Below are 17,575 nucleotides of genomic sequence, written 5' to 3'. Positions count from 1 at the left end.
TGCTCGTATTTCGCGGAACAATCTGAACTCGAAAACACAGTTGCTTCTATCGGCTTCCATGTGGGCTCTTGCTCAATTGTGAAAGTACACGCGAGCAAGATGCGGCGAGTGCGAGCCGCTGTTGCATATCAGCTAAAGTGTGACGCAACTATCGGCGTAGTTTCGCAAAGCAGTTGATATCAAAGTTATCCGCTTGTGCGGGTCACAGTTAAGCCCTCAGTTTCGTGTAAATCTCCGTCGAGCATGCCCGCGTCAGTCAAAGTAATGCATCGCAGCTGCTCTCAGTCCTACCGCTCACGTCCAACATATCCTTGATATGCACCAGCTTGAGGTACGGTGCATTTCTTTGCCCGTTTTGTCGCAATTAAGAGATTTTAGCTGGCAGCAAACGAAATTTCATTCCGTCAACAGCGTCGTCTGCGCCGTCGTCTGCTCCGTCGTCTGCTAGAACATCCGGGGCACCCTGGGTGATGGGATCACAGGATCGCAGCTTCTACAAAAGTATTTAAAAACGCTTTAATGTTCGCACTTAATAAAAAAAATAAATTTAAAAAAATTAAAATATTTTTTTTCTGAACATAATTTAAATATTAGTAGTAAAAAAGCGCATTTGAGTTGCAGTTTTTCAACGACGCAAAAACAAGGGCAAAGCCGCTGGCGCCGGCGCCATGTCAGTGCGTGCGTTGCCTCACGTTTTGTGTTATTTGGCTTTTCATGGCATTGTTTGAGTGCTTGTGCGGCGGACATGTGTGAAGAACAGAAGTGTGTTTTGGAAGCCAACGACGAGTATTACGCCCAGTCAACATCGGTGAGTTTGGACGGGCAAAGCCATGAAGAAAGGCAGCGCTACGACGTCTTGTCATCTGGAAAGGCAATGAAGACGACGGCGCGGTTTTACTAAGCCTGGATGAGCTGCATGATTGGTGAGTACCGTCACCGCTTCTCTATTACTGATCTGTATTCACACGCGTTATTAGTGTGCGGCTATATAGGGATGGCAGTGGAGGCAGTCTGCGTGCGGTTGCCTCAGCTATAATGCGTTGCCTGAAAAGAACGGACGTATAGCCTGCGTGACAAGTCTTGCTTCGTAGTCTATGTCTGCGTTTAGTACTCAGGTGCCGTGGTAAATAAAAATGCCACCAGAGATCACAACAGAGTTATGCGGTCGCTTGCTAGCGCTGCGAAAAACTACAGACAATGTTTACTACATTCAACTGGCATGGATTTGTACTGCGTAGAAGACGACGATCAGTGCCGCGGGTGAGAGCGCTTTTGCGTGGACAGCTAAGAACAGGCGAGGGAACTGACAACGGGTGATTTTGCTCGCGGCTGGTACCCATCGGATGGATTTGTGCTATTTAGAAGATTATTATGAGCGGCAGTGCTGCGCGATGAAGCACTCGCGCTAGGCGAACTGCGAACAGACGACGGATGGTTTTGCTCGGTGTTGGTGCTCATCGGATCAGTGCTTACTTCTTAATATTCGTCTTGCAAATTATTTTGAAGACAGTGATCGCATGTGGAAGGCTGGCGCATATGTACTAGTCATTTGTAAACTTTTTATCTGTGCTTCCCCATTGGAACAGAATTTGGCAATATTATGTCAGTTAGGTCGTTCTTGTGTCTTCCCTGAACTGTAGGCGTCCATGCTTCCTCTCCTTCAGGGCACTGAACTGTTGGGGATGCAACTGCACACTTATTTGGGATTTCAAGCTTTTTGCTGTATGCCTCGCTTATGCGGCCCGCTTTCAGGTCGTTCGCAATTGGTGATGGTTTGTTATTCATTTTCACTTTCTCTTATTTATTCTTGGTTGACTGCCGGCAGCAGTTCTCCGCGCTCGGAACTGTTCCCAGGCACGGAACCCTACCCACAGACCTCCCTGCACCTCACTCACCAGTGTTCTTCGGTATTTTTTTTTTGCTCTTGCCCCTACTTGCATTACCACTCGACAAATGTTTTGCTGTTTTTATTTGTGTGCAATTTGTTAAATGCACTACTAATTTTCGTATCATGCTCAGTTGTGACGTGAGATATCGGGCTCCTTGGTATTGGATGCATGTCTTTTGCATTTTCTCTTCTCATTTATGCAAGGTAAACTGGTCGACTGGGTGCTATGTTCAATTTAAGAATACATTAGACGCTGGTGCAAGGCACCCTAATAGTAATTAACTAAAGCCTGCGCATGCTATATTCGAATAGTTGGGCTCTTTTCATCATGCATAAGAATAAAGCGGTATTCCAGCCAGCTCATCTTTCAATGTGGTTATGACAGTCATGTAAATGTACTCAAAGAATGTGTATGGGTGTTTCACATACAATCTCCTTATTTATTTTGTCATGGGCCACCTCATTGCTTTTTGTGTTCCTATATTAATACCTCATTTTAGTTTCTGAAGCAGTCGACAGTTTGTTTTGTTGTCATTCATGACATTGTCACTGGCACTGACAGCTGTTGGTTGGGACGTATATATCTGCAGTTGCCAGCTGCCAGCATCTGCTGGGCCATGCGTGCTTCCTGCCTTCAGCTGTGCCATCCCTCCAAGCCATTCATGGTAATTATCTTTTTCAGTTACGCATACCTTACCTGCCTGTTTTGAAAAATATTTTCAACATAGGCTCACTGCTGTGTTTAAAAATGCATGCAGAACTCTACATGCACTTTACAGCAGTACCTCAGCTTATTACATGAACTGCAAATTTGTACGAAATATAGTCGCTCATGTAGCTCTTGACACTGCGCTGTTATTATAAAGTTGAGCCTGCTTCAGGTGCAGTGACTATTCCACACCTGTTGCCTTTTATGCATGTGTGTCCTCTAAAAGGGCCAAAATGTTCGTTTATCTTTTAAAAACGTTGTGCTGTACAATAATACTTTAATGGTATTTCTTGCTTGTACACTGAAATGTCAGTCGGTAAAGTAACATTGTATGATGACACCAAATCTTGCGTGGCATAGCATCCTTGCAGCGTACTTGGCAAGCTCCTGTCAGCGCAGATGTATTGCTGGTTTATTGCTGTGGCATGTGGTTATACTGTACAGTTTGTACCTCTACGTTCTTGAAAGTATCCTTGAAAAATTTAAAATTGGTTTTTGAGCCAAGGAAGTGACAGAGTAACTGTCTCACATCTTGATAGGCACCTGAACAATGATGCAAGGGAAGGGATAAAGGAGGGAGTTAAAGAAGAAAAGAGGTGCCGTAGCAGAGGGCTGCAGAATAATTTTGGCCACCTGGGGATCTTTATCCTGCACTGACATCAAACAGCATGCAGTTTAGCCTGTGTTCACTTGGGCCCGCATAAAAAAAAACGAGCAGACCTTCTTAGAACTAACATTTCATTGCACCAGCTACTTTGTAGTTTTGACTGCAGTGACCTGAAATCAACGGTTGTTTACTTTGCACAACCCACATACCCTGAACAAGATGTGATGATGCTAGACGAGATGACCCTCTCTGCATAGCAGCAGGTTGGTTCAGGAAATGCGAAGACTCATGGAGGACCGCTCAGTTATATTTGATTTCATGTTATTGTAGTATTAATGGTGAGTTGTAGTATAAGTGATGAATTCTTGCAAATGATTGAGGACATCAATACTCAGTGTGAAAATGAGAGCTAAATCAATACTTAATAATCAGGAAAGAGGCCTTTTTATGAAATGCAGTAAGGTACTGGAAGTCGAAACAGAATACACCTCGGCCAGGTCATGCACAGATATAGAGCATTTGAAAGAAATGGTTGGGAGAATAAGAAAGGAGTTTATTGCCTTAGGCATGCACTCAGAAGTTACGAGCAGCACCTTGCAGTATGCTCAAAAAGAAATTTTAAACTGCTTTGCCTTTGCTAAGCTGTCGGGAAAAGTGGGGTACTTTACAAAGGGCTTAAAATTGAGAACAGTGCGGTGAACCACTCAGGAAAATCATAGGGTTAATGATAAGAGATTGGGAGAGAACTGAGTTGGTTGGAAATAAATGCGAATTAAAATCTGAGCGATAATCATAAAGGGACATAGGCAGGACATACATTTTTTAAAGAAGCTGGCTATCCTTTTGGATAGTGGAGCGGTTACTCACAGCAGGAAATTGTGCTCTTCTTGCTTTCATTTTATGGACATATGCTTTGTGTCTTACATCTCTTGGCCTGCCATAGGCAGCATATGCTCATAATAAATTTTTACCTGTCTAATTATGTGGCACAGGGAGAATTGAACTATATAACCTCATCAATGCACACCCTCTCTGAAGTGAACTTTGTCAGCCCCGTCAGTCACCACATTGATGCATGTCACCCCAAATGGGAGCCGTCATGGTGGCTGAGTGGTTATTGTGCTTGGCTGCTGACCCGGAAGAGGCAGGTTCGATTCCAGCCAGTTTTGATTCCAGCTGTACTAGTCTCATTTCAATGGAGACGAAATGCTAGAGGCCCAGGTACCGTGTGATGTCAGCACACCTAAAGAATTTTCCAGTCCTCTACAATAGCGCCCTGTATAGCCTGCGCCGCTTTGTGGCATTAAACCCTTTAAAACCAAGTAAAGTAATGGATACATCATTTCCAAAAATTGTTTAAATTTATTTTTTGCTAAACGTTAACAATTTTCTACACCTGTTTTCCTTCGTCTTTCCCTCTTATTTCCTCCCTCATGCTGAGTAACAGGTCAGTGATTTTAAGTAAATATTTTGTTCATTTCATTAGCAAAGTTTCTCTGTCTCTCTCTATTGCTTTGCTTTTTGTATCTGCAGTATAGTATTATGCAGAAATATGTCAAGATTAGATCCAAGAGATATGGCCTAGATTTTAAGTTCTATAGTCAACCACACATTACTTATTACACTATCAAGGCTTTTTTTGGCATGTGCTACCTGGTACAGAACTGATGTGGCCTACAGCGGTAAATATTGTTTGAATGTGCATAAATTGAATAGGAAGGCAAATTTCCCATTTCACTATGTAAATAGATTGGGCAATCATGTGCTCAGAAAGCTCATAAACTTTTCTGTTTCCAAAACTTTCTGTAAAGGGCACTGACTCACTGAAATACACTACAGTTACTTTTGCCTAATCCTGATATTATTTACTGAAGATTGGTTTGAGGGAAAGTCCACTGAGCTCGAATGAGTGCACGGCAGCTTGTCTTTGTCCAAAGTATTTGGAGAATAATGAATTTTGTTACCTGGCAGAGATAAAGCAAGGATGGCAGTGTTTTGTACTGTCCACAGGGCATTCTTCCAAAGCCCAGTATGCATGTAATTCCTTCATTTTGTGCAACATAAAATGTCTTCCCTTTACACTCATGGTTGAAACAAAATGCTGAATACTTCACCACTCAAAAAATGAAGGCCATTGTGCTGCTCTACAAAATATCAGGCTGCAGCGGTTGTTGCGAGGCAAATTCACCAGGTTGTCATCATCATCAGTCTAACACCCAATGCAGGGCAGAGGCCTCTCCCATGTCTCTCCAATTAACCCTGTCCTTCACCAGTTGTGGCCACCGTATCCCCACAAACTTCTTAATCTCATCCGCCCGCCTAACTTTCTGCTGCCCCCTGCTACGTTTGCCTTCTCTTGGAATCCACCCTATCGCTCTTAAGGACCACTGGTTATCTTGCCTTTGCATTACATCTCCTGCCCAAGCCCATTTCTTCCAAATAACCCACGTTTTTTTCACACCTATTTGTCAGGCTCCGCGTTTTTTTCTCGCCTATTCGTCAAGCTGCAAGCCACTTGCACGCTCTACAAACCTATTTAAAGTACATTATCCAGCATTGTTGGCATGGAGTGTGTAGTGCTAAAACAAAAAATAATACAATAGCTGATGATCTGCTAGAGCAACAGAATTCCAAGAGTTTGAGAAGGGCAGTGGGAGAACTAGCAAGGCGGGATAGCGAAATTCGACAAGCAGTGGACAGGGATCCTGCAACTTGTAGAGGACAGGCAAATTGGAGACTTGTGGAAGGGGCTGTAGTCTTGAGTGCGCCTAGCCGGCCTTGTGATGCATTGTAGAGGGCCCTTTGTTTTTGAGTAAAACTGGTTTCTCCTGATTGTTGCATTCCAGAAAGATTCATCAAGATTGGGTTAAACCCAAGTTTCGCGTGCAAATGTGCCTGTAAGAAAGTGTAGATTGATAATGCATGAAGCTAAAGAACCACTGGAGAGTAGTGGATACGTCTCGTATTTCTTCATAGCTATATTGTTGAAACAGTGCTGGCTATTTTAATTCCTTTTTAATGCTTATTGCTTGTCGAGTTGCATAAAATTTTAGGATAAATTGAAAACTGCAGGTAGGTTTAATTACAATAATTATACCCGTATTTCTGAAGCTCTGTTCGAAGAGAGGTCCACATTTTGTGTGCATGCTTTGAATTTGATTATTTTCACACTGCAAAATGGAGGACAGGTCTGCTGTGAGAGTTGTTTTGCAATGAAGCGAGAGCAAGTGGTGCGGAATGCTTGTTACTGTGTCGCCCTGCCAATATTTCTAGAACCCCTGGGACCACTGAGCTTGTGAGTATCTATGACTCAAAAGGTCGGAGCTGATTGCCCATTCCGTGGTTGTCTGTATTAACCGGTGCAAGGCCAAGGGCTCATAGCTAACAAGCATATGACACCATAGAACTAGATGCAGTCAGGCTGGGACTGTGCAGTATGTCAGTGTTAACGAGGTCGTGATAAACGAGGTTTACTCTGCGAAGCTAGTGTGAAATAATAATTGTTCTTATGGAAAATATCGTTTTTTCTTAGTCAAAGCTAGTGTGAAATAATAATTGTTCTTATGGAAAATATCGTTTTTTCTTAGTCATTGCAGCAATACAAGCATATCAAATCTGATATCTCTCACTCATCCCTCTATGTTTCAGTTTCAAGGGACCAAGAGTTCGTGGAAGTCGTGCAAGCCACAAAGTTGCGTGCGGCTTGAGCCAGCAATCAGGAGCAGGCTGGGAATTTGCGAATTGCCAGTGGTATTCGCTCAGTCAAGCAGGCTTTACTGTAAGTACAGTGTTTTCGCCATAGCATTTCTTTTAAAAGTACGTATTGAGCTTGAATAGGACAAGCTGTCGGTCTAGTTGGTCTGATCCTTTGTGGTTGACAGAGCTTAGAAACACAGACTGGGGTCAGAAAGAAAAAATATGAGGGCACAGGTGCTGACTACAGATTTATTCCAGAATCACCGAAACACTGCATATATAACCAAAACACAGGCGCCAACAGGTGGCAATTTTATGCACTAGTGGCAACAATAAGTGATATGGCCAATAGTGGGAAAACAACACAAACTAGAAACAGAAACCAAGACTATAGAGCAGGGAAGGATGAAACCATAACAAGGTTAAAGGAATAGTTTTAAGCAAGTCATTTTTAAGCCCACCAGCACGTGAAACAGTGGAACGGTTTGACCAAAATTTTCAAGTACTGGTCTGATAACACGGAACTAAAACACTACACGCAAACACAGATCAAGGGCAGTGAAATAAAAGTAAAATGGCAAGAAAAAACATGCCGTGAAAAGAAAATGGTGATTGGGCTAGCAAACAAGAATTGGTCTACAAAGGTGAAGTGAGCTAAAAAACTGAAAGAATAAAAGGGGAATAAATGCACATGAGCAACAAAGGTGAAGCCAAGAATTAACATGGCTACAGGAGGAAGATGAGCTACTGTAAAAACGAGAGAGATAAAATATCAAAATATGAAATTCAATTAGTATTAAAGATAAAAGCAAACAAAAACGCGAAAATAGAGGAGTTAGCAGAAAAGTCAAGGCATGCAAGATGTTTTTAAAACCAAGGCTAGGTCAAACATCCTGAAGAAAGGCAATCTTTTTTTCTGAGGGTGTTCTTGCCCATTAATCCTCGAGCCTCAAAATCCCGGCGGCTCCCACCAGTTCGTCATGTCGGCTTATTCTGGTGCTTTTTTAACACAATGGCACTTTTTCGAACATGGGTGGCATGGCTTTTTTCGGTCACAGTTTTGGCAATGGACTTGCAGATTTAGGACGTGCTTGTAGGCCAGTTGGTTGGAAATCGTTAGAAAAACCGCAAAACAGAATGGGACAAAGGCAGGCAAAACACAAGGCGGTACGACAACTGAACAGTTATTGAAGAAATGAGTGCTCATATGGATCAGTTGCGCATGTAATCTGCAAACAATCATTGCAAAAACAACCTAGGGAGGGGAACAAATTCCAATTCTTTCTGAAAAATGGACACAGAAGGCGTGCTATCCCACCTATCTGGCTTCGACCTCAGGATGGCAACAGCCTTGAGAATTTCTTTCCAACTGGCCCTTTATTCATCCAATAATAATGTGCAGTTCAGTTTAGGTTAACAGTCTTTACAACTGGGACAGTGGACAGGCAGGCAAGGTCGTCAGGGCCTACCCAAGGAATGCTAATACTCTTGCAAGGGAGTGTTTCACCATCTACCAATTTGGCCGGTATAAAATCGACCACAGCCGAGAGGAATCGTGTACACCACCCCCGTTGCACATGGCATGAGGCATTCAAAAAGTACCGCCAACGGGGCATGTTGTACGAGATTCCCCTCAGCTGTGGCCAGTTTTATATCGTCCAAAGTGGTAGATGTTTACACATTTGTTTGCAAGAGTATGCGTGTTCCTTGAGTAGACCCGGAGGCATTTGCCGTCCCACTCACTGTCTCATTGTAGACTGCTATCCCAAACTGAACTGCACACAGATTATTGGATGAAGAAAGAAGCAGTTGGAAAGAGAAATTGTCGAGGCTGTTGCCATCTTGAGGTCAGAGCCAGATAAGTGTGTCAGCACGCCTACTGTGTTCATTTTTCAGGAAAATTAGCGTTTCTGTCTGTGTTTCCCCCGGTTGTTTTTGTTTCGTTTTTGAGCAGGTGATTGTCATATTTGCTCAGCTCTATGGTTGCCATTGAATTTTTTTGCCTCTTTACGATTGTTTGCAGATTACACACGTGACTTGTCTATATAAGCACTGCTGTTCAATAAATTTTCAGTTGTCAGTACGGCCTTGTGTTGTCACCTGCCTCTGTGTGATAGTTTTGTGGTTTTGCTCTTTCCGACTGGCAGATTCCCGAGAAATGTACCCGATAAATCAATCTTATGCTCCCTTATCCTTTCATTGATGCCAATGTATACCTTGCCGCAAGAAAAAAGGATTGATTAAATGCCCGCGCATGGCGCTAAGGGTTTTCTGTGCTGCGTGGTGCAGCGTCTTTTATTTTTTTCATTTAGGATTCCGCAACTGCAATAGGTGCTAGGGGGTCAGAAAAGGCAATGTCTACTCCTGCTTTCTCTCCGATTTTCTTAAGGTTCTGTGAAATTTACCTTTAGAAAATTCGAGAGATAGAGTAGATGCTTTTTTTGCTGCCGCCCCCCCCCCATCACCTATCACACCTCTCTAGGATCGTCAATGAAAAAGAAAAAAGAAACAGGCTGCACTGCATTGCACAGAAACTCTTAGTGGCATGCACAAGAAGTGCTTTCTCAATCCCTTTTTCTTGCTGCAAGGTATACATTGGCATCAATGGAAGGCTAAGAGAGCATTACACTGATTTATCGGGTACATCTCTTAGGTACCTGCAAGTCCACTGCTGATAATGGGACGCAAAAAAGCCATGCTGCCCAAAGTTCGAGAAAGCCACTGTGTTAATAGAGCCCCGTAATAAGCTGACGCAATGCAATGGTGGAAGCCGCAGAGATTTTCAGGCTCCGGGGTGAATGTAAAGAACACGCTTGGTTTTACTCGGAGGATTGCCTTTCTTTGTGGACGTACTTGATCTAGCCCTGGTTCTACATGTGTGTTACATGCCTTGCCTCTTCTGCCAACTTCCCTCTTTTGGTGTTTTTCCTTGATTTTTGCCTTCATACTGGTTATTGAATTTCACTTTTTTATATTTTATCTCTCGGCTTCACTGTAGTACGTCATCTTCCACTTTTAACCATCTTAATTGTTGGCTTCACCTTTGTGGCTCATGCGCGTTTTTATTCCCCTTTTATCCTTTTAATTTTTAGCACACTTCACCTTCGCTTGTTGCTTAATTCTCGTTTGCTTACCCAATCGCCATTTTGCTTCTATTGCGTTTTTTTTCTTGCCATTTCTCCTTCATTTTTTTTTTCACTGCGCTTGGTCTGTGTTTGTGTATAAGGTTTTTTAGTTCCATTTTATCAGACCAGTTCTTAAATATTCTTTCGGTCAAACCTATCCACTGTTGGCAGTCTTTTAAAAATGACTTGCTTATAAATTTTTCTCTCACCTTGTTCTGGTTTTATCCTGTGCTGTGTCCTCTGGTTTTTGCTTCTAGCTTTTGTTGTTTTTCCACTACTTCTCATACCACTTCTTGTTACCACGAGTGCATAAATCGCTGCGTGTTGGTGCCTGTGGTGTGGGTATTTATGCAGTATGTCGGCAGTTCTGGGAAAAGTTTTAAGTTCCTTGCCTGTGCCATCATCTTTTTTGTTTCTGTCCCTTGTCTGTATGTCTGAGTGCTGTCAACCACAATCGGTGCATTGAGCTGACTGCTCTGCAGCTACCCATGTGTATGCAATGAAGTGGCTTCAAGAATAATGTACACAAAAAAATTGATTGCTTAAAATTTGTGCCATGTTTTTTAGGAAAACATTTGGCATTTAAAGGGCTAAGAGTGCTCTGAAAATCTAAAAATTATGTGCTTCTTGGGGCCTTTCCTCAAATTTCACATCACCTTGTAGCGTGATGCAAGACGTTCAAGTTGTTACCCACAGTTTACTTTTTTGTTGCCCACTTATTGGCTGCCACCTTCTTTGGGAGGCAGTGTCATGGGGTTTGGGAGACAATCTGATTCCTGTGTGTTGGCTGAAGCTGTCTAAGCTTTTGGATGTGGGGAGCAGGTTCACGGTGCCAACTTTTGGCTGTAACTACCGTTTGGCCATGACTGTTAGTCCTTTTCTGTGATGCAGTGTCATTTATGTAATGCATAATTTGATGATGAAGCAGTCTCAGGGGTTGCGGTGCTCAGCTGTTGATTTCAAAGACACAGGATCGATCCTGGCCGCGGCAGTCGCATTCTGATGGAGACAAAATGCTGGAAATTGTGTACTGTGCGATGTCAGTGCACGTGAAAGAACCCCATGTGGATGAAATTATCAGAGCCCTTCACTATGGCATCCCTCATAGCCTGAGTCACTTGGGACATTAAACCCCATAAATCCAAACCCATTTTGGTACTTCTCAGCTTCGCCGCTGGCCTCTGCAGGCCAGCGAAACCTCCCACAAGTTGACGAACAGCAGTTTTTACACCATTCGTAAATGCCTACATAGACGCTACATCATTGGTGGCAAAGGTTGCCAGATGTGCAAGCGTTTCCGGTAGTTTTTCTCTGTTGCTTTCGTCAGGCAGCTTGCAAAAGATGTTTTACTAGGCTAATAAACGGTGAGGTTCTTTGTGTTCTTAAGGTGGTGCAGCGTGATAAAACAGACACTTAATAGCCATGCCATGCTTTTTTGTAGCCAAAGGCAATTTTTCGCCTTATTCTCATCATCATTTGCCTTTCATGCTTCCTCGAGGGACGGCAGTTGGAAGAAGGTCTCTACAGCAGCTCCTTGTCTGAAGAAATGCCGAGTGGCATTCTTCAATCCTAACTGCCCATTAAATGGAAGAGCAGTTGTTTTCTCCACTCCACAGAGTGGAGACGGAGTATCGAGTTGAGGCGCACTTCTGAATTCGGCGGTTAGCCTTTCATAGGCAGCAGATATGCGCAATAAACTTTATTTGCTGTTAATCTTCCAGTTAAACACCAAATCCTCCTCATTCCTCATCAGTGCACACACTATGTAAGGAACTTTGTCACTCCATTTGTCACCACTTTGATGTATGCCATCCCTAATTCAGGGGCTGTATAATTTTTGAAATTTTGTTGAAATTGCTTGAAAACCTTTTGCAATTTCCTGCACCTCTCTTTTTCCCCCAAGTCCCAAACCTACGCAGAGTGCAAGTGGGTTTTTAAACTCCAGCTAAATTTTGTTATTCATCAAAGGGCTTTTCTCTCTACTGCTTTGCTGGGTGTATCTGAAGTATAATATTATGCACCAGTGTGTGAAGCTTTCCTCCCAGAGCTATTAGCCCGAGGTAGTAATTTTAGAGCATTGCGTTGCGTTCTCAGCCTGGTTGCGTTTTGAGCCTGAGTTGTGCTGATTCCACGGATAGAACCCAAGTTGGCAGCCTCCAATGCAGCAGTGTATCCCAGTAGTTGCCATGGGAGCCGAGGTGGTTAGATAATGGAATAAAATAATAGCAGGTGGCAGTGTGATGCTCGAGCACCACAGCTCGAAACTAAACTATATCGATCAGTATATGTATATCTGTCTGGCAGGCATTAAAGTCTGGCTGCTTAGTCACGACATTCCTGTAAAATTAGTGGGTGAACCGTTTGGCATGAATGTACAGGGTCCGTCAAAAGTTCCCAGGCCACATGGTCCGCTTTTCATCGATATATCCTGGCACTTAAGATTCCGATAGAGCTATCGAGGTTCTCAGATGGTAGAACGATCCTTCTTCTATTCTCTACAGATATTTTGAGCTTCGAGGGTATCTCAACAGCCCGACTATGCTGCTCAAAAGCAAACCCTGTGGCCTTGGAACTTTTGACGGACCCTGTACCAGATGGTGTCATACGATTCAGCCTGTCGTGCAGCATAAACTTACTAGTTAAGTTAGAGCCTTTCTTGCAGCCCGGATTCGAACTGACAACCTATGTTAGGTGTATTAATGCTCATTATTCGATCTGCTCATTTTTTATATTCAACCACACTAACATTACTTATTACCCCATCTGTGCAGATTCCTTCTGGCACTATTTGAAGCTGAAGGGTTGCTCGGCTGAGGATCTCCAAAAGCGCCACAAGAAGGTGACGCGCTACCTGGCACAGAAGTGCTGTGGCCTGCGGCGGTAAATATCTGTTCAAGCCAATAGTCTCTTGTTATATGCATGAATAGATTGGGTAAGCTCATGTGCTTACAAAACTCGTAACTTCACTGTATTTCCTAACTGTCTGTATGGTACACTTAGGCACTGGAATAACCTGCAAATCGCACTGGAATTTGCCTACTATAGTGAGATACTGCTTTACCCAAGTTCTGCTTAAGGATAGTCTGCTACTGAGATGACGCACAGAAGATTATATTTATGAACCAGACTGTTAACAGCACCTATGGACCACATTAGCAGACTGTTCTGAGACCGCACGCAGCCAGGCTTTTCAGCGTGGAAGAGGCGGCTTTAGACAAGGCAGGCGAGCGCTCTGTTCCTGCACATTAATAAGTAGGTGTCGGATGAATCTCGAAAAAATATGGACGCGCCAGGAATATGACTACTACAACCCTTCGGAGATGTGCAGTGCACAGTATACGGCCATGCCAGCGACATGTCTTTCTGTTAAAACTTTCTCTAAAACCGCTGTCACTACGCAGAAGCAGGTAGCAGTATCTGTACTAAGAAACTCTTAGTGAAGCAGCGCAACGGCACAAGGCCAAGGGAAGAAGGGGACAAAAACAGCGCTGAACTGACAACAAATGTTTATTCCGGATGCTAACAGCATATATATACTCTTTTGCACCTTAGAACAAAGAAAGAGAGAGCAGCAGAAAGTATCAATCCCAGTCATTATGCGCATGCAGCTGTATCGCGTGTACATCGATCATTTGAAATCAGGAAGTTGTGCTCTTTCACCGAGATGGCAACGGAAGGAGTGCTGATACAATTCGCACCCAGCTTCATGATCGCAGATGCCTCAATAATCTCTCGTGTAAGCTTATCCTTGTGTTTGGTAACAACTTGGCTGTTTTTGAATTCTGGGTAACATGAACAGTCACGACAGTGAGTACCTATGTGGCGGGCCGCGTTCTTGACATTGTTTGCGTGCTCTTTAAGTCTTTCATTAAGACACCGGCCAGTTTGGCCGATGTATGACCCACCACACTTCAACGGGACTGAGTACACCACGTTGTCTTGGCATGGCACATACTTCATCCTGTGGTTTTTCTTGCAATTATGACCAGATTCCGATCTTTTATCCGGGCGATTAACTCTAGCACACAAGCCACTCAGTCTGACAGGAGCCGAAAAAACATCTACTCCTGCCTTTTTGCCTATTCTCTTCAAATTGTGGGACATCCCAGTCGAAAAAGACAACAAAAACACAACAAAAAACTTGTCGTATTTTTGGCATGTCGTATTTCTATTGTCTGTCTTGTGTCGTAAACATGTTGTCTGTCTTGTCTTATTTGTGTTGTCCTGTCTTCTGTTGTGTCGTAAACATGTTGTCTGTCTTGTGTTGTAATTGTGTTGTCCTGTTTTCTGTTGTGTCGTATTCATGTTGTCTGTGCTGTCGTAATTGTGTTGTCCTGTCTTCTGTTGTGCGGCATTCTTGTCGTGGCATAATGAATGAATATACAGTAAAACCCAATAATTAGACCTATTAATTGAAAATCCCGGATAATTCAACGGATTTCTGCGGTACTGCAATTCCTAATATAAATTTGAACACACAGTTCGATGCAGCAGCCAGTTAATTCGAATATCTTTAATGCCATGCGAGGATGTCCGATCCCGATTTATTCACAAACCGACGGCACCACAAGGCGCGCCTTGTGGTCCCAAAGACTTCAAATTAATGAGATTTTACTGCACTGCAGTCATTGCCTAGTTATTGAGCAGCTGACTGTTTGGCTCTGTATGCGTATTCATTCCAGAGCACATCAAAAACACCTTACTTGAGCACAATCATGTTTATTTCCTGAAAAATGCTTCCCGCAGGGGTGGAAGCAGGCTCCAGCTTTTTGGAGCAGGCACGGGAGCAGCAAAAGTCTAATTTTGGAGCAGCAAAAGTCCCATTTTGGAGCAGATATGGAGCAATTTGTAGGCTATTTGGGAGCACACTGGCAACATTTAAATGCGACTGAGAGCAATTTTGTTTGCAACTCGACCAAAAACTGCAGAAATATTGATCATCAATCCTACAGGCCAGAATTCTTTAAAAGGACTGCAATCGTGCTAAAGATATTTGCTAGAGTTAATAAAAAAATAGACATGTGGCAGCTGCTACAAACAGTAGTTGCAGTAAATTAGCTGTCATCAATTTCAGTTCCAAAAAAAAAAGAAAACATCATATTGGCGACAGTTCGTCAAAACCGTCAAAAGAGTGCTGCAGAATCTCGAATATACTATGTCAGGACCGAAAAAAAAAAATCAATACCCGCCAACCAGTGGATTTTAAAATTCGGAAAATTGTTGCAGCCAAACCAATAAGAAGGTACTCACGTAAATGCGCACCAAGAATTTAACACCCAAGCATATATGAAAAAAAAAATGCACCAGCGTACACACGGGTGCACCTAAGGCAGGATGTGGAAGAACGCGTTGCTCTGTACAGCTGTGAAAGGTGTGAGTAGCGAGGGGACGCCAGCCGCGCCGCTGTGAAGATGTAACCCCATAACTGGCCAGGCAAAACCAAAGCAACGCCAACTGCGTGCGAGGTAAGAGCACGACAGTACCTCGCACGTTGGGTAGTAAGTCAGGTGTCCATTCCCTGGCAGCACCACGTGCAAGAAGTCCGTAATTCGTTTGTGAAATTAGCTCAGGTAAATAAAATTATATTCGCGCGCCGTTTACCCTGCCCGTGCTGGCGGTTGCTTTGCAGGTCAAGGTGTCCGGAATCCTAAACAACCGATTCGGTTTGGGGCTAGTAAGCCAGGCCTATGGCAACGACGCCGTTTTAAACGCTGTTTATCTCCAGAGTGAAAGCCTTTAATGGCTCATGCTCACAGTGTCTGTGCTTGCGCTGGAATCGTGCCAACTGTGGCCTCTCCTCCAGGCTAGCGCCACAGCACAACCACCTCCTCCAACAATTTCCTTTCCTCAAATTCATTTTGGCACAACCTCCTCAGTAATTTCCTGTGGGATTCAGGCGTGCACTGACCCAGGGAGCCAGTTATGAGCGCTTCCTTTCCTTAAAATGATCGGAGTGTAAAACATCAACAGAGTGTAAAACATCAACGCCAACAAACAAAGTGAACACAAACAGACAATGGCAATGAACAAAGTGAAAAGGGCTCCCTCTAAAACACTGGCTCTAAAACACTGCAACGCTTCCTTTCCTTAAAATGATCAGAGTGTAAAATTTGAACACAAACAGACAATGGCAAGGGCAATGAACAAAGTGAACACAAACAGACAATGGCAAGGGCAACCTTTCTGCCAAAGAGCTCCCTCTAAAACACTGCAACGCTTCCTTTCCTTAAAATGATCTGAGTAAAATGTCAATGCGCGCCAAAGGGCTCCCTCTAAAACACTACAACGCTCTAAAACACTGCAACGCTTCCTTTCCTTAAAACGATCAGAGTGTAAAATGTCAATGCCAATGAACACAATGAACACCAGCGACGGTGAAAACAGGCGCCAAAGAGCTCGCTCTAAAACATTGCAATCAAAATAGATACCGCAGTCACCAAAGACAAAAACTGCACACGCGGGAAGCCCGCCACGCGCCAAGTGGTTCGGGAAAGCAGCTGTGGGTTGACCACAAGGCTCTCGCCAAGCACACTAGAATTTCCAGTGGGCCTCTTCGATTAACCGCGCTCGGGCAGCCCGCTGGCGGCCCGCAAGTTCGTCTCTGACAGGAAAACGCATCATGGTCACGTGGGCTGGTGGCCACCGGAACCAGCCGGTCAGCAATCACGGCGGCAAGCAAGTCGCGGATCACGGAGGGCAGATGCTCTCTCCAGCTTCGCGTTCTGCGTCTCATTGCTACGCACGCGTACGGTAGAAATAGGCTGCTTGGTATCGAAAACAACGACTTGCAGTTATTGAGGGGGTCTGCGTGCCGCAGACTGCAGAACATGCAGCTGATCAAGCTCGCACTCGTATACATCGGCAACGACAACGCGAGCGTGTGCCTTCGGTGCACCTTGTAAGCTTCAAGAAATCCTCAAAAGCATGCGATGAGCAATCGCAATCTAACGTGTTTCAGTCGACACCACATAGGACGGAAAAACTGCCCGTGCGTTGTTTATCAAACGACAAGCCGTACTCTCGGATTATTGCGTGTTTGCTTACTACGCAGTAAGTACTGGTATGACCGCCGACGATCGACCCTGGTGGACTCTGCCATGGTCGTTGCGATTTCTACGCTCATAACCTGCTTTCTGTAAGCTGTAAGCAGAAAGAATCGGGATACGTTCGTTCAACTGTAGTCTGTAGGCCGCCGGCTTTTGCTGCGGGCAAGGAACGCACAATCTCGGCAAAAGCGCATATCAGCTTGTTGAACGTCCACCTAGAACAAGCGGGTGCACTGTATAAATTTAGCTGCGTATCGTTTCTGCAATAATACAGCTTTATAGCAGAGAACTGGCACTGGAATGAAAGGCGCTAAAATAAAGCCCTGTGTGTCGGCACCTCACGTCCCGCGTGTGTTTGCATGACGATCAGCGCTAGAGCTCATTTTTATCTTTTTTTTTTAATGAGCCAAACGCGAGGAGGTGCATGCCTGCGGTACTTCTCAGATATTTTGAGCATATGTGGCAGAAGGCCTGAGCACGACGCTGTACAACAGTTGGCGACGA

At 44.0% G+C, this 17,575-nt stretch overlaps 1 long non-coding RNA gene across 3 annotated transcripts; it reads left to right on the top strand.

Annotated features, from left to right (window-relative positions):
- The first annotated feature begins 591 nt into the window (after window positions 1-591).
- LOC149362982 (uncharacterized) lies at window positions 592-13,248 on the top strand. Of its 3 annotated transcripts, none has more exons than XR_016289062.1 (5): window positions 593-923; window positions 1,826-1,907; window positions 2,479-2,553; window positions 6,853-6,982; window positions 12,797-13,247. It is a non-coding gene; the product is annotated as an uncharacterized LOC149362982 (long non-coding RNA). The 3 variants fall into 3 exon arrangements; XR_016289063.1 differs by having other exon boundaries at window positions 1,829-1,907; window positions 12,797-13,246; XR_016289064.1 differs by lacking the exon at window positions 1,826-1,907 and having other exon boundaries at window positions 592-923; window positions 12,797-13,248.
- Window positions 13,249-17,575: the final 4,327 nt, after the last annotated feature.

This window comes from Amblyomma mixtum, chromosome 2 (genome assembly GCF_055824585.1).
Source record: "Amblyomma mixtum isolate Tamu chromosome 2, ASM5582458v1, whole genome shotgun sequence".
NCBI classification, from domain to species: Eukaryota; Metazoa; Arthropoda; class Arachnida; order Ixodida; family Ixodidae; genus Amblyomma; species Amblyomma mixtum.
This window is presented reverse-complemented; position numbering and strand designations above follow the sequence as displayed.